We start from the raw sequence: 22838 nt of genomic DNA, 5'->3' as shown, positions 1-22838 counted from the left end.
CAACTGCAGATCCCAGCCTGGGTCCCTTGCAGGGAGCACACACACCCCATCTCTGAGAATGCAAGTGTTGCCTTTCTCTGGCTCATCTTTTCATCAAAGTCAACAGATACAATCCTATGGTCTCCTAGAGCTCAAAAATTCTATTTCTGGAATTCCACATACAACCTTGCCCATGATGACAGGGTGCAAGCCCACAGGGCAAAGCCCTCCCTTGGGGTCCACCCAACCTGGATAATGACAATGCAGGCCACAGGGAAGGGTTTGGACCTGCACAGGGCTGGCTTCCACTCCAGCTCGCTGGCCACAGAGCCCACCTTCTCTTTGCCCCTTACCTGGGGCTGCAGGGCCCTGTTGCTCCTCCGTGTCTTCCCCACCCAGGGCCGTGCCTACTACTCACTGCTCCCTCTCACCCCTCCATATCCACATGCATCCTTCCTGAACCCCAGCAGGGACTGCAGATCCTTCTCTATCAAGGAGAGGTATCTGGAAAACAGCTCATGAAGATTTCCTGAATTTAAACACCCATTCTCCCAGTGCCTTCCAATATAAAATCAAACATGCATTCCCACAAAACCGTGTTGTGTAGGGTGCAATAAAAACTACAAGAATAATCTTTCAATCACACGATCAGAAGCAAAATAGTTTTCCAATAAAATAAGTACTGTTCAAAGCTACAAAATGGAAAATGATCTGAAAATGCAGCCCCAGCGCCTCTGGTGTGGGAAGGTGCTGGTGAGGGAAGGGGCTGGGAGACCTGTGGATCTGCCCAGTTCCCAACAGAAGAGGAAGAGGAGACTTGGGGTATCTGGGGAGCACACTGAAATCAACTTGCAGCCCTGACAAATCGAAGAGAGGCTTCTTGGCCTTCTCGCTTTAAATATCGGATTTATAAACTGCAAACAAAATAGGTGCCTGTTTGAAAATCTTTACAACTCAGTCAGAAACTTAATAGTAAGTCACTCCTCTGGGAGACCAGAGGCCTCTGCAAAGTCTATCCCTCCACACCCTCTGGGTTCTGTGGCATGTGAAGGTGTGGAGGAAAAACCTGTTTCTCGTCTGCTTTCACCCCATAACAATCAACAGAAAAGAATTCTGTGGCAAAACACGTGGGGATTTCTCCTCAATAACAAGCCAGCAGTCAGTTCTGTAGCGGACACCAGCTGGACATCTTCTAGTCGCACTCAAGTCTGATGCTACTGCGTCAGATCCCACAGGTTGAGGGCTCAGTCCCAAGACTGCCCCCCCACTTCTGATGTCAATCGCAATTCCTAGCTTGCAACCTACGCTTCTGACAGACTGGCTATAAATCATTATCTTGGGAGCGGATTCCTTATAAGAGGATTAGTTAGTCTTCTGTGGGTACATCTCCCCGTGGCCCTTCCACCATGGGATGACGCAGCAAGAAGGCCCTTGCCAGATGCTGGCAGTGCCTTGATCCTGGACTTCCCAGCCACCACAGTTTTGGTGACTGTGGGTGACTGACGGGCTTAATGAGAGGTGTTTGGGATATGGGAGGTGGATTCCTCATAAATAGATAAACGCCCTCCCTGGGGTGGGGAAGGAGTGAGTGACTTCTCACTCTGTTAGTCCCTTCATCCCAGCTGGTTGTCAGAAAGGGCCTAGCGCTTCCCCTCCCTTTCTTACCCGCTCTCTCGCCATGCGATCTCTGCACACGGAGACTCCCCTGTGCCTTCCGCCATGAATGGAAGCGGCCTGAGGCCCTCAACAGAAGCAGATGTTGGCACTGTGCCATCCTGTAAAGCCTGCAGAACCAGGAGCCAAATACTCTTTTCTTTATAAATTACTCAGCCTCAGGTAATTTATAGCAACACAAATAGACTAAGACACCAGCCTCCAGAACTGTAAGGAGATAAATTCCTGTTCTTTATAAATTACCCAGTCTCAGGTATTCTGTTAGAGAAGCACAATGGACTTACACTACATCAAGACTTGATAAGTGGTGGGGTTTTTTTTGGTTTTTTTTTTTATACACGGAGTCTCGCTCTGTCGCCAGGCTGGAGCGCAGTGGCGCAATCTTGGCTCACTGCAACCTCTGCCTCACAGGTTCAAGCGATTCTCCTGCCTCAGCCTTCTGAGTAGCTGCGACTACAGGCGTGCCGCCCGGCTAATTTTTGTACTTTTAGTAGAGACGGGGTTTCACCATGTTGGCCAGGATTGTCTCGATGTCTTGACCTCATGTCCGCCTGCCTCGGCCTCCCAAAGTACTGAGATTACAGGTGTGAGCCACCGCGCCCAGCCGACAAATGGTAATTTCTTAAGGGTTACTTGCCACAGGAATTAGAATCCTTAACAGTGATTTTTTTCTAATGTGTTACATTAGAAGTCATTGGTGTACCTTGCATTTGGAATGGGTCTTTTACACAGACATGATTTCTTAATATCATGTGTGGGTCACCTGAAAATACTGGTTCCTGTAACGCAGATCTACCAATGTTGACACATCTCATTGAACAATATATATTTTTTAAAATCACATTGCTGGTGTTGCTACCAAAGTCATCATTAAAGTCACTATTGTTATGCTAATCATCATTTGAAAGCTTGAATTTCATCACTGGCAACAAAGCACTAACAAATTTAGAAACAGCAACATATACAAAAATAAAAGGTCAGTTGTTTCACTTGCTCATTTTCAAGAAAGTGTATGCTAAATATCCAAATCTGAGTAACAACAGTGTGTGCCAGTTAAGTGAAGGTGGAGCCCATGAAAAAGGCAGCTAGTTCAGCCCACACCTGAAATGAATGCACATGTGCTTTTCCTCATGACAGCATCAAACTCCATGTGACATACTTCATGTGTGCCTCATTTCATCACACAGGAACTTAAAAAGATGTGGACTAGGCGGGGTGCGATGGCTCAAGCCTGTAATCCCAGCACTTTGGGAGGCCGAGGCGGGCGGATCACGAGGTCAGGAGATCAAGACCGTCCTGGCTAACACTGTGAAACCCCGTCTCTACTAAAAATACAAAAAATTAGCTGGGCGTGGTGGCGGGCGACTGTAGTCCCAGCTACTCGGGAGGCTGAGGCAGGAGAATGGCGTGAACCTGGGAGTCAGAGCTTACAGTGAGCCAAGATCGCACCACTGCATTCCAGCCTGGGCAACAAGCGACACTCCTCAAAAAAAAAAAAAAAAAAAAAGATGGGGACTCATGGGTCAGGACTTAAAAAGCTGATTTTTACTGCTTTGTCTGATGCAACACTGGCGCGCGCGCGTGTGTGTGTGTGTGTGTGTACTGTGTGTGGTGGTGAAGACTCAGTTACAACAAGACCAGCACAGTGTGGTGCCGGTCTTGCACAGTCTGTGCAGGCCCACAGCTTCTTTCCCCACCGCTCCTACACCATCAATGTGAAAGCCATCAAAACCAAGGAGGCACGGTAACAAATCACGGCCATGTTATTATTAAAACAGTTCTGATCCTCAGCCCCTCGAGCGGTCGAGTGGTCTCAGGAACCCCCCAGGAGACTGCAGATCACATTTCAAGAACTGCTGTGCTAGAGGAACCCCCACTAGAAGTTAAGGGGGTGCGATATCAGCCAAGTGCAGGGCTGGGACAGGGCTTCACAGCCAGAGGGATCAAGAGTGGCCTGCAAGTCTTGGAGTCGCTCCTGCGGAGGCCCTGAGTTTGCTGTTCTGGCAAGGCCCCACTCCAGGGATGTGCTTGCCACCCCATGGAAGGCTTTAAATGAAGCAAGCAGTCAAGAACATGGGCTCTGGGCCAGGCATGGTGGCTTAGGCCTATAATTCCAGCACTCTGGGAGGCCGAGACGGGAGGATTACTTGAGCCCAGGAATTCAAAACCAGCCTGGGCAACATGGCAAGACGTCATCAATATTAAAAAAAAAAAAAAAAGGGCGGGGGGGCACTGCATCAGGTTAGTTCAAACCCAGACCCCCCCAGACCCACCACTTTCCAGCTGAGTGAGCTGAGCCTCGGTTTCTTTCTCTGTAAACAGAGATGAGCATGCCTACCTCTCAGGGTGGGAGTGAGGCTGAAGACAGACAGTGTGTGCGAAATGCCTGCAGCAGGAACGCTGGGCCTAGCATACAAGGACGCTAAATAAACGGAATCTGCTATTATTATGCTTTATTAGGCAACTTCCAACAGGGAAGAAAACAACAGGTACTTACGCCTCTGCCATGGGGTGGCTTCTGATCCCCAACGAGGGATCCTGGTGCACGTTCACTAATATGACTGTAAGGGAATGCTGCTACAGGATTCTGGACGGACTTGCAATCAAAACCTTGCCCTAAGAGCTCAGCTCGGCAGCATTCCCTCAGCACAGCTCAGCTGGGCCACCTGCTCCATGGGAACCCGAGACAATCCTTTGGGAAGGCAGAGACACTAGCAGTCTTCCAAGGGCCGTCTCTCCTGGCGGGCTGTGGAAATGCCAGGGGCCTGCCTGGGAGTGCCCAAGGTTAGTAATGCCCCTGGAAAGATGCTCCACCCATAGACCCTGGTGGCAGAGGCTCTGCAGCAGCTGCTGCCCAGCCACATTTCTCAGGGCTGGGCTGGCTTGGTGCTGCATCCCCAGGAGGTGCTTACCCACGTGGCAGCCATGGCATCAGGACGCCAGCTGGCCTCAGAGGGGCTCCTCTGTCCCCAGGAGGCAGGTCCCAGGCACCCAGCCAGGAACAGGGCTTTCTGCTTTGCTGGGAAAACTGAAAGGCCGTTTTCTGCCTCGCCTGCAGCTTCCATGTGCTGAACAAAGGAGGCGCCCACTGCTCCACGAGGGGCAGAGCAGAGGTAAAAGACAAACACTCTCTGGGCTCCTTCGGTCTGAAAAGAGAATGGCAAGGCCCAAACCAGGTCTGGAGGAAAAGGCCGAAGTAAGAAGCGAGCCAGAAGCAAGCAGGAGCTGACGTGGGCCTCAGGGAAGATGCTCTCAGTCCACGGGGCAGCACCCAGCAGGGACGAGACAGCGGGAAGAGAGCATAGAATCCCCACCAAGGGTGCAGGCCCAAAGGGGACCCTTCCAGGAAGGCTTGGCCCACACCAGGCCTTTTCATCCTGTGACATCTCCATCTAACACACAGATTAGTTCAAACCCACCTGGGAGGGCGGTGTGAGAATTAAGTGAGGCATGGATATAAAAACTTCCTGAACTGCTGTAAGGGACCACACAGCGTGAGGGTCCTTAGGAGGGGGACTGTTACTTGCAAGGGATGGCTGCTGACTCCCTGCGCAGTACCACATAGCTGTTCCGCCTGTTCTCCCAAGCACCCCAGGGCTGGGCTGAAGCACAGTCTGTGAGGTGACCATGTAACAGAGGCCCTCTGAGGGGAGGGCAGGGGATGGTGCTTCTTTCTGGAATTCCTTCTGATAGTTACTCAGCACATCCTCCGTGCCAGATACAGGCTGGGGATTAAAGACATGTCCCTGGCTGGGCGCAGTGGCTCACACTCGTAAGCCCAGCGCTTTGGGAGGCCAAGGTGGATGGATCACGAGGTCAAGAGATCGGGACCATCCTGGCCAACATGGTGAAACCGCGTTTCTACTAAAAACACAAAAATTAGCTGGGCATGGTTGTGGGTCGCCTGTAGTCCTCGCTACTTGGGAGGCTGAGGCAGGAGAATCACTTGAACCCAGGAGGCGGAGGTTGTAGTGAGCCGAGATTGCGCCACGGCATTCTAGCCTGGGTGATAGAGCGAGACTCCATCTCAAAAAACAAAAGACACGTCTCTGCCTTCCAGAATCTTACAATCAAGTAAGGAGGACGAGCATTAAATAATCACCCCCTCACCAAAAAACCACAAACACAATTACATCTGTGACCAGTGGTGTTGAGAAAGTCCAGGATACAGAAGGACAGCAATATCACCATTCTAGAGCTCTAACAGCATCTCTTCAAACAAGCCTGGGAGGAGGTGGTGGAAGAGTTATGAGACCAGCAGACAAAGGGAGGGATGGGGACAGCAGAGGGAACAGTGAGTACACAAGGCCTAAGGAAGGAGGGCTGTGCCCTGGAGGGTGGCCAGATGGCAGCCTGGGGTCCTCACAGCAACCCGGCCACAGGGGTTGTTTCAGAGCTCAAATACCCCAGATCTCCAGGACAAGGATGACAAGGTCAGCTGGGCAGTGTCCCAGGCCCTTCTCCTGAGGCTTTAGGCTTCCCCAGGAGACCTCCAGCACCATTCAGCCTTGTTGCACTGTGTTACTTGGGAACAAAGACAGTGGCCTTCTTTGCTTGACTGTCAATACAATATTGGGAGAGCACAGGTCTCCCTGGGACCCTGCCTCGCCCCTGATGGCCTCCAGCCCTGCACAAATTCCGCAACCTCTCTGACCCTCTGTTTCCCCATGTGGAAAATGAGGTTCTTGGGAGGCTGAACAAAACCCCACATGTAAATGTCCAGGCTGTATTGCTGGAGACGCCTTCCATGAATGACTACGCAGATACCACCACCCATACAGAGCTATGCTGTGTTCCTCCACATCACACTGCAAAGGAAGAAGGCAGAATAACAAGATCTGGAGCAGCAATGTTCTTCCTAACAAAGTACAGAGTAGAGACTGTCAGCTGCACCCAAATCCACTCTCTCCCCGATTCTTGAACACAGAACTCCACTTTCACTCAGGGCAGCAGTCCATCAACCAAGATGGTCCCCAAGCTTTCTTAGAGTGACAATGCTCTGGCCGATGAGCTGTAAGCAGAAGTGTCCAGACCATAAGAAGGCACTCAAGGCAAGCTGATTTAGCCCGGAGCCAGGCGCTTCATCCTTCCTGCCTTCCTCCGATCTGCCGCCTGGAAGATGGATGCCATGGCTCCAGTAGCTGTGCTTGACCATGAGGGCCTTGGGATGGAGGCCAGTGCCTAGGACAGCCATGGGACACCACACCAGCACAAACTGACCACCTCCCACATCTTCCATGTGAGTAATAAAACTTGTTTTCTTGGTTAATTATTGGTATATTAAATTCAGGTTAAGTATTAACAAGGAAGAAAAACAAATGTCATTACAAATGTACAGCACAGACAAGTGCAGTAGCTTACACCTGTAATCCCAGCACTTTGGAGGCCAAGGTGGGAGGATTGCTTAAAGCTAGGAGTTGAAGACCAGCCTGGGCAACATAGCAATATCCCATCTCTAAAAAAAAAAAAAAAAAAAAAAAAAGCAGCAGCAGCTAGGTATGGTGATAGAAACCTTGTGATCCCAGCTACTTGGGAGGCTGAGGCGGGAGGACTGTTCTAGCCCAGGGATTCTAGGCCACAATGAGGTATGTCACACCAATGCACTCTAGCCTGGGCGACAGAGTGAGACCCCATCCCCCTCCACCACAAAAATATATCTCTACAGTTCCTTAAGCCTGAAGGAACACAAGTTCTCTTCAAGTGATCCACGATCAAAAGGATCATGGCTTTCTTTAGGTCACACGACACAGCCTCAGCCAGTGCAGAAGTCAAGGCATGGGGAATACCCCCTGGCGGGAAGGCTGGAGCAGATGCTTCTGTAGTTAAAATAGGCCCCAAGAGAAGAGCAGCTGGTTGCCTTGGAGCGAGGGCACATTCTTCTGCGACCCCAGTGTTCAGTTCAGCATGACCACTAGCTCAAGGAAGAGCTGAGGAGGACGATGGTGTGCAGTGAACGTCAATAGAGCATGCACTGTTTGGATGCAAGTGCCCAGCACAGGGACACAAAGGAAGTGCTCCAAGTGAGGAGGTGCTCAAAAGGGAGCCTCTGTTGTGAGACTGCTCCTGGAACCCAAAACCCTCTCCACTCCCCTCTCTACCATGCCCTACCCAAACCAGGGGCTAATCCAGCCACCCCAGTCCATGTGGAACCAGGGCAGGATTCCCTGTGGCCTTTCAGCAGCTGATCAGAGGAATCCTATTCCCAACACTGGGTGAGGAGGAGGGAGGAGGAGGGAGGAGGAGGGAGGAGGAGGAGGAGGAGGAGGAGGAGGCCCTCCACAAAGGTCCACTCAGTTGCAGAGCAGTCTCTAGTGAGGCTGAGCCCTCCCAAGACTCAGGGAGGTTGCCAATGTGTCCCCTTCTCTGGGACCGTTGTCCCCAGCTGCCAAGTTCTAGCAAGGCAGGCCTGGGAAATCCTGGACATGGCCCATTTCCCATTGTCCTGATGGAAGCAGGACGAGAGACAGTCCCTCCCTCAGATAACATCGCTGGTGGCTCTGAACCATTTATTTATTTTTACACTTGAACATGGGTGTATCTAATACCTTGGGAATTCTCAACACTTCAAAACAAGCTCAACTTAAGTCACAGAAAGGACCAGAAAACAGATCTGGTTTTCCCATCTGCTGGCTTTCTTCCCACCCAACCCTGCATGCTCCTCCTCGACCATGATGAGTCTCAGCAGAGATAAGACACCAGCCTGGCCAGGCACGGTGGCTCATGCCTATAATTATGGCACTTTGGGAGGCAGAGGTGGGCCGATCACAAGGTCAGAAGTTCGAGACCAGGCTGGCCAACATGGTGAAACTGTCTGTACTAAAAATACAAAAATTAGCTGGGCATGATGGCGTGCGGCTATAATCCCAGCTACTCGAGAGGCTGAGGCAGGAGAATTACTTGAACCCGGGTGGCGGAGGTTGCAGTGAGCCGAGATCACGCCATCGTGTTCCAGCCTGGGCAACAGTCCGAGACTCTGTCTCAAAATATAAAAAATAGCTGGGCACGGTGGCTCACACCTGTAATCCCAGCACTTTGGGAGGCCAAGGCAGGCAGATCACAGGTCAAAAGACTGAGGCCATCCTGGCTAACATGGTGTAGCCCTGTCTCTACTAAAAATTAAAAAAAAAATTAGCCAGGCATGGTGGCGGGCGCCTGTAGTCCCAGCTACTCGGGAGGCTGAGGCATGAGAATGGCGTGAACCCAGGAGTTGGAGCTTGCAGGGAGCCAAGATTGCACCACTGCACTCCAGCCTGGGCAACAGAGCGAGACTCCGTCTCAAAAAAAAAAAAAAGAGATAAATAGGCCGGGCGCGGTGGCTCAAGCCTGTAATCCCAGCACTTTGGGAGGCCGAGACGGGCGGATCACAAGGTCAGGAGATCGAGACCATCCTGGCTAACATGGTGAAACCCCGTCTCTACTAAAAATACAAAAAACTAGCCGGGCGAGGTGGCGGGCGCCTGTAGTCCCAGCTACTTGGGAGGCTGAGGCAGGAGAATGGCGTAAACCCGGGAGGCGGAGCTTGCAGTGAGCTGAGATCCGGCCACTGCACTCCAGCCTGGGCGACAGAGCGAGACTCTGTCTCAAAAAAAAAAAAAAAAAAAAAAAGAGATAAATAAAAAAAAAAATAAAAATAAAATAAATAAAATAAAAAAGACAAAAAAGACATCAGCCCAACCACATGGCCCCAAACACCACTGTGCCCTCCAACAGAAGCATGAGCCCTGTGTCACAGGCAGAGCTACAGGGGCAGAATCTTGCACCAAGTGGGGCACAGGCATCAGACCTCACGCCTACTACCCTGCCCTACCACCTGACTCTCCAGTCTCAGATTTTTTTTCCATCTGTGATATGGCGGTAGGAGCAGCCCCTTATCAAGAGTTGTGATGACGCACGGGAGAGGCCATGGGTGAAGGGCACACCACTCAGGGCCTGCCACACAAGCCTGAGAGAGGAAGTACACAAGAAAAAAGAAGACACTGTTGCTTTCTTTTTTTTTTTTTAGATGGAGTCTCCCACTGTCGCCCAGGCTAGAGTGCAGTGGCCAGATCTCAGCTCACTGCAAGCTCCGCCTCCCGGGTTCGCGCCATTCTCCTGCCTTAGCCTCCTGAGTAGCTGGGACTACAGGCGCCCGCCACCACGCCCAGCTAATTCTTTGTATTTTTAGTACAGATGGGGTTTCCGTGTTAGCCAGGTTGGTCTCGATCTCCTGACCTTGTGATCCACCTGCCTCGGCCTCCCAAAGTGCTGGGATTACAGGCGTGAGCCACCGCGCCCAGTGACACTGTTGCTCCTTTTTTTTTTTTTTTTTTTTTTGAGATGGAGTCTGGCTCTGTCACCCAGGCTGGAGTGCAGTGGCTGGATCTCAGCTCACTGCAAGCTACGCCTCCCGGGTTCACGCCATTCTCCTGCCTCAGCCTCCCGAGTAGCTGGGACTACAGGCGCCCGCCACCTCGCCCGGCTAGTTTTTTGTTTTTTTTAGTAGAGATGGGGTTTCACCGTGTTAGCCAGGATGGTCTCGATCTCCTGACCTCCTGATCCGCCCGTCTCGGCCTCCCAAAGTGCTGGGATTACAGGCTTGAGCCACCGCGCCCGGCCGACACTGTTGCTCTTAAGCAAAAGCAAAGTCAGTCAGACTCGAAGAATGGTTCTAAACCTAAAAGTAGTAAGGGCTCTAGGAACTATGATGACGACAATTACTGTGCAATTTATATCATGCTGAATTTTAGTCAAACCTCCTGGGAAACCACTTCTCACTTGACACTCCGTCCACAGCACGGGGCCACAACATAGTGGATCGGTACAACTTTTCTGGACAGCCTTGCTACCTGTACACTCTTATTGACTCAATTCCACATCAGGGTATTCGTTCTAGAGGTAAATGGACGTGTGAACACAGATTCACAGGCAAAGATGTTTATGTGCACCACTGTCTTGATGTTCAAGAAAATGGAACTAGTGGCCGGGCGCAGTGGCTCACGCCTGTAATCCCAGCACTTTGGGAGGCCGAGGCGGGCGGATCACAAGGTCAGGAGATCGAGACCACGGTGAAACCCCGTCTCTACTAAAAATACAAAAAATTAGCCGGGCGCGGTTGTGGGCGCCTGTAGTCCCAGCTACTCGGGACGCTGAGGCAGGAGAATGGCGTGAACCCGGGAGGCGGAGCTTGCAGTGAGCCGAGATCACGCCACTGCACTCCAGCCTGGGCTGGGCGACAGAGCGAGACTCCGTCTCAAAAAAAAAAAAAAAAAAAGAAAATGGAACTAGTTACATGCATGTGATTATCTATATAATGTAACTGTATTCAGCCCCTAAAAAATGATATAGTTTCTTTTTTGTTTTTTTTTTTTTTGAGACGGAGTCTCGCTCTGTCGCCCAGGCTGGAGCGCAGTGGCCAGATCTCAGCTCACTGCAAGCTCCGCCTCCTGGGTTCACGCCATTCTCCTGGCTCAGCCTCCCGAGTAGCTGGGACTACAGGCGTCTGCCACCTCGCCCGGCTAGTTTTTTGTATTTTTTAGTACAGACGGGGTTTCACCGTGTTACCCAGGATGGTCTCGATCTCCTGACCTCGTGATCCACCCGTCTCGGCCTCCCAAAGTGCTGGGATTACAGGCTTGAGCCACCGCGCCCGGCGATATAGTTTTTTTTGTTTTTGTTTTTTGAGATGGAGTCTCGCTCTTATTGCCCAGGTTGGAATGCAATGGTGCAGTCTTGGCTCACTGTGACCTCTGCTTCTCAGGTTCAAGCAATTCTCCTGCCTCAGCCTCCCGAGTAACAAGGATTACAGGCACCCGCCACCACGCCTGGCTAATTTTTGTATTTTAGTAGAGATGGGGTTTCACCATGTTGGCCAAGTTGGTGTCAAACTCCTGACCTCAGGTGATTTCACCCACCTTGGCCTCCCAAAGTGCTGGGATTACAAGCATGAGCCACCGCACCTGGCCAATGATATAGATTTTTATTGACATAGACAAATGGTTTTGATATAGCAGCGAATGAAAAAAAAAGCAGTAGCACAGTGTGATTTTTCTTTAGATGTATTTACATACATATTTTTTGTCTTTGTTTTTTCCTTTTTGTGGAGAACAGGGTCTCGCTATATTGCCCAGGCAGGTCTTGAACTCCTAAGCTCAAGCTATCCTCCCGCCTCTGCCTCTCTAAGAGCTGGGATTATAGGCATGAGCCACTGCACTCAGCCATACCACATATTAACAGTTTTTCTGGGCAGTAAGAGTTTAGGGGATTTGTTTATATGTACGTACACATACAGAAACTTTCTATTGATGTGTAGTTTCTAGTTTTTTAATGGTGGGTAGCACCCTTACATGATTCCTTCCTCAAAATGCTCATTATAAGTCAGACACAGTGGCTCACGCCTATAATCCCAGCTACTTGGTGGGGCTGAAAAGGGAGGAACACTCAAGCCCAGGAGGTGGAGGCTGCAGTGAGCCATGACTGCACTGCTGCACTCTAGCATGGACGACAGTGGGGAACCCTGTCCCAAAAAAAAAAAAAAAAAAAAAGGATGGTCACAGTGGCTCACACCTGTAATCCTAGCACTTTGGGAGGCTGAGGCAGGCAGATCACCTGAGGTCAGGAGTTCGAGACCAGCCTGGCCAACGTGGTGAAACCCCATCTCTACTAAAAATATAAAAATTAGCCAGGTGTGGTGGTGCATGCCTGTAATCCCAGTTACTTGGGAGGCTGAGGCAAGAGAATTACTTGAACCCAGGAGACAGAGGTTGCAGTGAGCCGAGATCGCATCATTGCACTCCAGCCTGGGCGACAAGAGCGAAACTCCATCTCAAAAAAAAAAGTATACTCCTCCTCAATCCAGAAACACACCTCAGACTACATAATCTAGTTTCACATACAGGAGAAAATGCACTGTAGAGCAAGCCAGAGGCCTGGACTGGCTAGTAGCCTCCTCTCTGAAGTCAGCCCCTTCTGGCCTTTACGTAGGTCTCCCATGAGTTTGGTCAAATGAGTCAGTTCTGCCAGATCACCTCCCGGTACTCCAGGCAAACGGAAAGTTTAGATCTGTAAAGTTGGAATGTAATGACCTCAAGGTCCTGCTAGCCTAGGAGACCCTGCCAGGAGACCCAGCGGGAGGTCACCTGACCAAGGAGGGCGGGTAAGAAAGTCCTCACTGGATGCAAAATGAAAACAGGAGTGATGGAGCCCATGCTGAGGACACAGTCCTGGCCTCCCAACGGGTCCAGTGATCTCGTTGGGACTCTGAACTGCCTCCCAGGCAGATCACTGCTCAAGAGCTTGTTCCTGCATGTCCTGGCAGAGAAAATGAAGGAAGCACAGACAGGAGAGGAAATGCAGAGCAAAAAGGAAAAAAACAGACACAGCACAACCACAAGTGAATAAACAAGTCATCTGCACCTGTCCCACAGGCAGGGCTTGGTAACTACAAGGCTAATTTTAGAAACAGCATGAACCTAAAGAACCATCACTTAAGCGCTCAAAATGGAGCCCTTAAACAAAATTCTTCCGTCTGCCTGTATCGGGCAGACACAAAATGGACAGTCTTGGGTTGACTCTGTTCAACCAGCTGTCTGTTGGGCGAGATCAAGACACATCATTGCAATCTACAAAAAAGCACCAAGCAGGTAAGTGCAGTCAAGACATGTGGCCACTCACAGTCACCCAGGTGGAAGAGTCTTAATTCAGACACAAATGTCTCGTGGCCCTCCTTAGCCAGGGAGCTGGCTCTGCCTGCAGCCAGGCCTTGCCTGAGTCCCCCTATTCCGTGGGTCGGGGTGGGATGTAGAAAAGCAAACCTCTAGGCTTTCTTCCTTCAAATGTATCAGTCACCATACATACCTATACACAAGAGCTCCCCTTCCAGCAATTTTCCCTCAGAACAGTGAGGAGAGTGGCTCATCCCTGCAACATTTAGGTCTCTCATGTTACAGGGAATTCTTTCAATTATTTTGTAGACAGTTCTGCTGGGTGAAGAAGGTGCTCTAGGAACTGAGAGTGGGAGTCTAATTTGTATTTTATACTACATTAGTGCAACAGTATATTTTGCGTATGGAAATTTAACTAAGTTCCTATCACTCTTAGTTGGCATCTGACCCTAAGAATTCACTCATACTGGCTGGGTGTGAAAAACAAACTGAATTAGTAGTTTACACTGCATTATATGAAATAGTATATAGGCTGGATGCGGTGGCTCACGCCTGTAATCCCAGCTACTCGGGAGGCTGAGGCAGGAGAATCGCTTGAACCCAGGAGGCGGAGGTTGTGGTGAGCTGAGATGGTGCCAGTACATTCCAGCCTGGGTGACAGAGTGATACTCCGTCTCAAAAAACAAAACAAAACAAAAGGCCAGGCACAGTGGCTCACGCCTATAATCCCAGCACGTTGGGAGGCCAAGGTGGGCGGATCATGAGGTCAGGAGATCGAAACCATCCTGGCCAACACGGTGAAACCGTGTCTCTACTAAAAATACAAAAAAATTAGCTGGGCGTGGTGGCGGGCACCTGTAGTCCCAGCTACTCAGGAGGCTGAGGCAGGAGAATGGTGTGAACCCAGGAGGTGGAGTTTGCAATAAGCAAAGATCCCACCACTGTACTCCAGCCAGGACGACAGAGCAAGACTACATCACACACACACACACACACACACACACACACACACACACACACAATATCTCAGCACTTTGGGAAGTCAAGGCAGGAGGATCGCTTGAGACCAGGAGTTCAAAGCTACAGTGAACTATGATTGTGCCACTGAACTCCACCTGGGCAACAGATTAAGACTCTGCCAGAAAGAAAAGAGAAGAGAAGAGAAATAAAATAGTATATAGAAGTTTATGAGGTTGGTACAAAAGTAATTGCAGTTTTTGCCTGTTCCTGTAACTTGAAGTCACATCTGGCCCAGAGTTCACTCATGCTGGCTGGGACAGAAGACTTATTCTGGAAGCTTGGGAAAACAGGAGCTCACGTCATGATTGGGATTGCCATCTGCTTGGCCATGTATATATTTCTCTATGACTCAGACATCAGAGACCAGGTTGGAGTGCAGTGGAGTAATCTTGGCTCATTGCAACCTCCACCTCCCAGGTTCATGCAATTCTCGTGCCTCAGCCTCCACGCCCAGCTAGTTTTTTGTATTTTTAGTAGAGACAGGGTTTCACCGTGTTAGCCAGGATGGTCTCGATCTCCTGACCTCCTGATCCACCTGCCTCGGCCTCCCAAAGTGCTGGGATTACAGGTGTGAATCACCGCACCTAGTCTTTTTATTTGTATTTTTAGAGATGGGGTTTCGCCATGTTCGCCACAGTCTCAAGCTCCTGGCCTCAAGTGATCCTTCTGCCTTGGCCTCCCAAAGTGCTAGGATTATAGGCGTGAGTGACTGCGCCTGGCCAGAGACTACCTTTTGGAGGTTGAAAGGCCATCAGAGATGACTGAGTCCAAGTCTAAGCTGCCATTCATTTCTGTCTTAAATGTTTACTAAGCACCCATGGAAGACAGGTGCCCTGTGAAGTGCTGGAGAGGACGGTGGGAGAGCAAGCAGTGGCACAGACTAGGGAGCGCTCTCCGAGGAGAGAAGTGGCTGCCCCAGGTGCCTGGAGATGACAGCCAAGACAGGACCTCGGCTGTCCTGACTCTTTCTCCTTCCACATCACTGTCAGCCCTCTTTCTTTTCTCACATATTCTCCAAAAACGGTTTTCAAAATACACTTGAGTGGGATCTCACACTCCCGATTAAGTGCTTCACACGCTGTAGCTCATATGGAATTCCACCACATGCGTTCTGTTTACACAGATTTCACGGTACCCAGGACAAAAAGCTGAAGTGGCGCTGCCCAGTTCCCTGCTTTCCCTGAGGAGGGAAATGGGACACAGAACTTGCTATTTCCTCAGGGCTGAGGCCCCTTCGGGCCTCTGGCAGTGGGAGTGCCTCTGAGCTAATAGGCAATTCAAGGACTTTAGAGGACAGTTTGACTAATGAGGTCTTTGCTCTGCTAGTTGACTGTAGAACCGAACCCACTAAATGCGTACTGAAGAATTCAACCCTGCATGCAAAACAGCACCCCCAACACTCAGGGAATGACAGAGCACATGCAGACCATGGTCCCTGCATCTTGGCTCTTAGGAAGATGAGACGGCTGAAATGCAGGCATGGTACATCATTTTATTCAACCAATAAGCATGGACCACACACTATGTGTGAGGCATTTCCTAGGCACTGAAGATGGCAGATCAACGTCTGTCTTAACGGCATGCACCTTTAGTGGGGGGTTGACCGGAGGGCATAAAATACAGAACTAAAACAGCGGGCCCAGCACAGAACAAAACGTGGCGTGGAGGAAGGAAGATCAAGGAGGGGGTTGCCGCAGGGCTGCAGTTCTCACCAGGGACAGTTCCACTGAGCAGGGAACACTCCTTGTGTTGGAGGATGGGTGGGCCAGGTCCTCTGGCCACAACAGGATGCCCACTTTTACCTGATAAGCCGAGAGGCTTGCAGAGAGCTTGGGAAATCATGTTGCCCCGCAATTCTCCATTTTCTGTGCTCACCTGCGATGCTAATCCAGTCCTTCAAAGTTCTGACATCAAGTAGGTGGCTCCTAGAGCTAAGGACCCGGAGAGCACTTGGCCACCACCTTCAGCAGGTAGAGTTCCTTTTTGGCCAGTTTTACTGGGGCCACAGAGAAACGTGTCATGGTGTGGCCACTCTCCCTGCAAAGCAGCTAAACACACACCACAGAACCTGAGCTTGACCATGCTGGGGACAGAAACTAAGGCCTGAGGTCAGGTGACACAGAATGCCTGGGGAATTCGAGACCTGAGAAGTGCTCACTTGAGGCCTTCACCCCTGAACAGGGCAGGACTCTTCAGGTTCAAGGATGAAGCCGTTTCACTCAGCAGAGCCATCACCATCCAAGTTCCTTTCTCTCTTTTGTTTAAGTAACTACCTGTTTTAAAAGACTCATCAGACCCTCCATGGAGGTCACTCACCTTGTTGTCCCTGCCCTCAGGGAGCTGCAGATCTACCTGGCAAGACAAGTGACACTTGAGAAGAACATATAAAAAATACAGGGGCAAGCCTAGCAGAGCTGTTGCCTCTGTGACAGCAGGTGCTCCAGCAGAGAAAAGGGAGGCCTGTCAGCGGCTTCAAAGCTCTGCAGGGAGGTGGCCAGGGAGTTCTAGGTCTAGGTCAAGAGAGTCATTCATAACATGCAGAATGAGAAAGTTGTGATCAGGGCCATCTTCCAGTCAGACCCATAGCTCCTGGAGGGCAGGGTCAGGGCTTGGGGCCAGTTTCTCCAGGGCACCAGGCAGCCTGTGAAACATGGGTGAGTGGGTGGATGGGCCACAGCTTGGCTGCTGCTCCAGGCAGGAACTCTGCTCTCCAGCCAGCGGACCCTTCTGTTCACTTCACTCCCATTGCCAAGCTGGATAGCTGAGAGGCGCTCCAGACCTTTCTCGTCCCCTTAAACCATGACCAGTCAGCAAGTCCTACTAACTCCATGGTTCAAGGGCCCTCAGATCCACTATCTCATCTAACAGTTAAGGGTGACAGGGAAGAGTCTGGACTTGGACCATATCCCAGATCTATCATGACCCCACCGGATCATAACTCACACTCCTCCAAACGATCTCGTGCCCCCACCCTTCCCAAGCCCACCCCTGTACTCTTTCCCTGGCCTCCAAACACGCCCACACCCCACTTCCCCATAAACGTGGGTCCTTCCTGAGGATTTCCCTGCCAGGGGATTCTCCGTCCCTTGTCTTATCTCCCCTCAAGAATCCTGGGACTCTCCCACTTGTATCGTTGGGCTCTGCTTGGCACCTGGTCCATGTGTGTTGAAGAAATGAGTGCAGAGGTTTGGGGTTAACCTAAGTGGACCTCCTGTGCCATTCTTTTTTGTTTGTTTTGAGACAGTCTCTCACTCTGTCACCCAGGCTGAAGTCCAGTGGTGCGATCTTGGCTCACTACAACCCCCAACTCCCGGGTTCAAGCAATTCCCCTGTCTCAGTCTCCTGAGTAGCTGGGATTACAGATGCGTGCCACCATACCCAGCTAATTTTTGTATTTTTAAATAGAGACAGGGTTTTACCATGTTGGCCAGGCTGGTCTCGAACTCCTGACCTCAAATGATCCACCCACCTCGGCCTCACAAAGTGCTGGCATTACAGGCATGAGCCACCGCACCCAACCCCTCCTGTGCCATTCTTAACCCAAAGGCCACTGCCCAGGGCAAAAACACAGCCGCAGCCGAAATGGACTCTACTGCCTCCTCAGGCAAGTACTTATGTTCACAGCCAAAAATCCAGGCAGGAAAAAACACCATTTCTTGAATTCTAGTCAACTTCGTGACGCAATGATCACAATGGGGCTGGGAGAGCCCACGTCTCCCGCAGCTGCTCTCGCGCCACCCCTGCTGTTTCAGGGCCAGCCGTGGGCCCTTCTCTGCCATTATTTGGCAACCATGGGCAAGTCACTTAGACACTCTGGCTGCTGCCTCAGCTGGCCAAGTCCTGCAGTGCTGCCACCTCCCTGGCTGACAGGTGAGAACAAAGCATGTTCACAGGGCCGTACTCTGCAAAGAACCCCATTTCCTCCTGCTTCCCCAGCCTGTGAGGCTGCTGTTTGCATGTTTTGTTTTGGTTTTTTTTGGGTTTTGTTTGGTTTTTTCAGATAGAGTCTTACTCTGTCACCCAGGCTGGAGTACAGTGGCGCAATCTCGGCTCACTGTAACCTCCACCTGCCAGGTTCAAGTGATTCTCCTGCCTCAGCCTCCGGAGTAGCTGGGATTACAGGCATGCACCACCATGCCCGGCTAATTTTGTATTTTTAGGAGAGACAGGGATTCTCCATGTTGGTCAGGCTGGTCTCAAACTCCCAACCTCAGGTGATCCACCCCCATTGGCCTCCCAAAGTATTGGGATTACAGGCGTGAGCCACGGCACCCGGCCTGCATGTTAATCAGAATTGCGACAACCAAGCTCACTTTCTTCCTGAAGTAATATGGGTTGGAATTCTCCCTAAACCCTCCCAAGGCAACTCTCGCACCCTTCTGTACCTACTTCCACCTGCCTTGTTCTCTTTTCCTTCTTGGGGGAAATACCCAGACACTGGGACTAGATCTAAATTGAGACTTAATTAGCACTGATTGAACAATTACATCTCAGGAAGACCCCCAGTGTTCACTGAACCCCGTTACACCTCCTTGCAGTAAGAATCGATGGTATTAGATCAATGTACAGACCAAGCCAGGTCTCACCCACAAATCAGGAGCACTGAAAAGGTGACAAGAAATGTTTTCTGGAAAAATGATACAGTATTATCAAAAATGCATCACAACTACTTTCAAGGGAAGAATCAGAATGCTGCTGGACCCTGTCACCCTGCACTGCAGTCTTTGTATTGGTTTTGCTTTGTCTGCCATCAGGGGACCTTCATTTCTTCAGCACTAACAGCAGATGCAGGCCTTCCTGTGGCCTGGGTGCTGCTCTTCACCTAACACAGATGCGGCGAGCAAGGCCTGTCTGTCACACAGCTTCAATGTGACGGAGAGGTCTCCACATCCAGGCAGCCCTGGTCCCAGGACACCACCACTGTCACCAGACCACTACCTGATGACTCAAAGAGTAGGAGAAGTGGTGACCGGGGCCATCAGGCCCACAGGAGCCGCCAAATCAGTGTCTCCCAGAGTGGACAGCCCTCTGGGCATGGGGAGGTTCTGGCACAGGCCCTAGGCACCCCCACCTCTGCTGCACTGTGTTGCAAGGTAGCCTCTACCACCTCCCACAGAGACTGTGGCTGGGGGACTCCTGACTAGGCAGAGACAGAAACAAATTTTTTGTGGGATCCTAGAAAGGAGCACATTTCCATTTTGAGTAATCTATTTCCAAGTCCCCTCGTGGGGGAAAGGGAACCTCCTGTCACCAGTGCCAGCCTGGCTCGCTCTCTCCATCCTCCCCATGGAGCACCAAGGTCCTCTGCAGAGCTCTCCCTGCCTGCCACCTTCTCACCAGCACTTCCTCCACCTACAGGACAGTGACATGCTATAAAATACCACAACTTTAACCGCCACATTTCCATGTCCTCTATGAGTAAAAACATGTCCTTGCCCTTGGAACCACATTCCTCAAAGTGGAGACAAATTTGCACAGTGCGTCTCTTTTCTCTCCCACTCAGGCAGCTGAGTAGGGTTAAGGGCTGGCATTTGTGGCTAAGGAACAAAGTACCTGGGCCCAAGGGTCTCAAAGCCATGGCCTCCAGTCCATCAACACCATGAGCTCAATTGCACTACACAGCCCAGTTCTCCTAGAGCTTAGAAAACACACACTGAACTGGTAGGTTCAACGTGGACAAGCTTACAGTGTAAGGAGCCGACACAGAGCTGCAAGCTGATGACTAGCTTCAATTACTGCCAACGTGATCTGCTGGGGCAAGCTGGCCTTTGGGACGCATTCCGTTAGCTACTTCTCAAAACAATTTTGTTCCCTGAAGTATTACTTTACATCACACAGTCAATGTTCTGCTCTTATGGTGATTCTAGAACCATGGCTAGCTGCTCTTAAATCTTTGTAAGAAGTCGGGCACGGTAGCTCCTGCCTGTAATCCCAGCAACTTTGGGAGGGTGAGGCGAGAGGATCACCTGAGCCCAGGAGTTAGAGACCAGCTGGGAAAAATAATGACACGCCATCTCTACAAAAAAATAAAAAATTAGTCGGGCATGGTGGCACATGCCTGTAGTTCCAGGTACTCAGGAGGATCGCTGGAGCCCAGGAGTTCCAGGATGCAGTGAATGTGACAGCACCGCTGCACTCTAGCCTGGGACACAGAACAAGACCCTGGCTTTAAATAAATAAATGAATCCTTGTAAGAGAACCTGTAAAGCTCTTCCCTGGTCCTCCCATCCTGTGGAAAACCTCCAAACTCCTTCAAATTCTCAAGGGTGAGAGAAGGGTTTCTAAATACCCAGGGCTTCCATTAAGGTAAAAACCATTCGGAAGATAAAGAAGTCAAACCCAATAAACAATTCTAAGACTCTAATTAATGATATGCATGCTTATTTGGGAGGGAAAGGCACTGATATCTGCAACTTACTTTGACACAAAAAACAAGAGGGACTACTGGGTGGACGGATATGTGATGAAATACAATAAAATGTTAATTCTTACATTCTAGGGGGTGGTCTGTGGGTGTTCACAACTTTTATATGTTTCACGGTTTTCATAAATGAATGTGTACAGGGAGAGTCTTCTGACACTGGCAAATGACTGGGCATAACCTTTCCGATTAAGGGCAGAAGGCAAGGCAGAGCTGGCACGCCTCCCTCCACCCAGTTCTACCTAGATCCGCCCCAAGGGAAGCAGCAAAGAACCCAGGAGAGCAGTCACCTGCCCAGGCACCGCCCTGCCCAGCATCAGGCTCCAGAATACAGAAGAAACTGGGAGAAACGCTACGGAACGTCCCCGTCCCGGGCCCGCCATCCTCCTCACTGGGACAGGTTCTCAGCCCCAGCTGCGCCCGGGAATGATCTGGGGAGCTTACTAAATGCAGATTCCCGGGCCGCGCGCCGGAACTACAGAATCGCAACACCTGGGGTGGGGCCCAGGAATCTGCCCGTTTCCCAAGAGCCCCCGGTGGTTCTGACGCAGAAGATCTTGAACCCACCTTTGCAGGAACTCACAGCCGCTCGCCCCATCTCACCTAACACCTGTTGAGAAGCCCCCCAGGAACTCGCTAAGCCAAGGTCCTCGAAGGCGCGACTCCTAGCCCAAACCCAGGCCAGGCCGTCGCCATCTCCGCCAGGGATGCGCGGCCGAGCGCCACATCCCGACTCCACACGTCGGCAAGCCCGGCGCGGGTGCAGGACGCTGCTGGGCTCCGGGACGGCCAAGGTCACCCGCTGGGCTCGGCAGGGGCTGGCTCCGCCACGGGGCTCCTCCCCGACCCCCTTTCCTTGAGAAAACAACTCCCGCCCCTCTTCTCCGCGTCTCGCACTGCAAGACGGAGATGGCAATTTCCACAACCTTCTCTGACAGAAAACCGTGCGGGCGAGCAGGCTGCCATTCCAGGCGCACAACCCCGCGGCACATAGCGGGGCGCCCGCCCGGCCCAGCCACCGCAGCGTCTTCGACACCCCCAGGGCCGCGCTAGGTCTCGGCAGCGCCCCGAGGAGAGGACGGGCCCCGCCATGCCGCGCCCCAACCGCCGGCCCTGCTTTACCTCCAGAAGCCCGGTGCCCGAAGCCGGCCGAACGCTGAAAGGTGCCTGGGTCCCGACAGGAGCCGGGAGAGTACAAGACCCTCAGCCCCGCGGGGCTTTGCGCGCACAATGAACCCCCCCCCGGCCTAGCCCCACCGCCCAGAGGCTTCTAGGACTTGTAGTCCGCCCGGTCGACCCCCAGCGCGCTCTGATACTAGGGACTACGGTGCCCAGCATGCACCGCGCAGGCGCCACGGGCTGGGACGGGGAGGGGTCGCCACAATCCGAGGTCACGCCCCGACCTGAGGGGCTCGGCGCCCAGACCGTTACCCCGGGGAGGAGGGCTCCCCCGTGAAGCCGTCTCCGAATGCGTCCCGGCGACTCACCGTCCCCGCAGCCCTGGGGCAGCGGCAGGACCGAACGCCTCGGCAGCTGGCGGTCGCACTTCTGTCACAAGGAGGCGGGTAGACTTTGGACCAGGGCCGAGGCCCTGGGCGTCACGGCGGGGGGCGGGGTCTCGGGAGGCACGTGATGCGCCGTGGTTACGTCAGTGGGAGGGAAGGCGATTTGGCGTGGAGCAGGGACTGAGCACGTGGGATGTTCGGGGCCTGTTTGCCCAGTGTATACGAGGCTGGCGAACAGGGAAAGAACCCTCCCTGTGAGTGCCTCTTCTTCACCCATGCCAGCAACAGGGCATCTTCCTCCAGGGCTGCATGTTTTTCCTTTATGCGACTAATATTTATTGAGTTTGGGAGGTGCATTACATAAAACCTTGAACCACACAGTCACTGTCTCTGCGCTTGAAACTGCCTTTGCAAAAATTACAACGTAAAAATATGACAGTGAAAGAGAGCTGAGCTAACCCACTCCATTTTGCCTCTAACCTCCAGGTTGTCGTTGTACATTCCTAGGCATAGGCGGAACTAACTTTGGGAGCAACTTAGTTTATAGTTTAATATTGAAACAAAGTAACAGCCCTTTCCCAAAACAAACCCCCTTCTTGC

The 22838-nt window shown here is 51.6% G+C and overlaps 1 protein-coding gene across 3 annotated transcripts in view; it reads right to left on the bottom strand.

Annotated features, from left to right (window-relative positions):
• The window catches only part of CDIP1 (cell death inducing p53 target 1), a 30315-nt gene extending 8011 nt beyond the window's left edge, over positions 1-22304 (bottom strand). The window contains exon 1 of one of the 3 annotated variants that reach the window (XM_050774554.1): positions 22221-22304. The gene's annotated coding sequence lies outside the window, so the exon portion shown is untranslated. Of the gene's footprint in view, positions 1-21855; positions 22000-22136 lie in introns of those variants that run through there. The other 2 variants (XM_050774555.1, XM_050774556.1) reach the window with 2 other exon arrangements.
• Between the last annotated feature and the right edge of the window lie 534 nt (positions 22305-22838).

The sequence above is a fragment of the Macaca thibetana genome, chromosome 20 (genome assembly GCF_024542745.1).
Source record: "Macaca thibetana thibetana isolate TM-01 chromosome 20, ASM2454274v1, whole genome shotgun sequence".
NCBI classification, from domain to species: Eukaryota; Metazoa; Chordata; class Mammalia; order Primates; family Cercopithecidae; genus Macaca; species Macaca thibetana.
The sequence above is the reverse complement of the archived record's forward strand: the minus strand, read 5'-3'. Positions and strand labels throughout refer to the sequence as shown.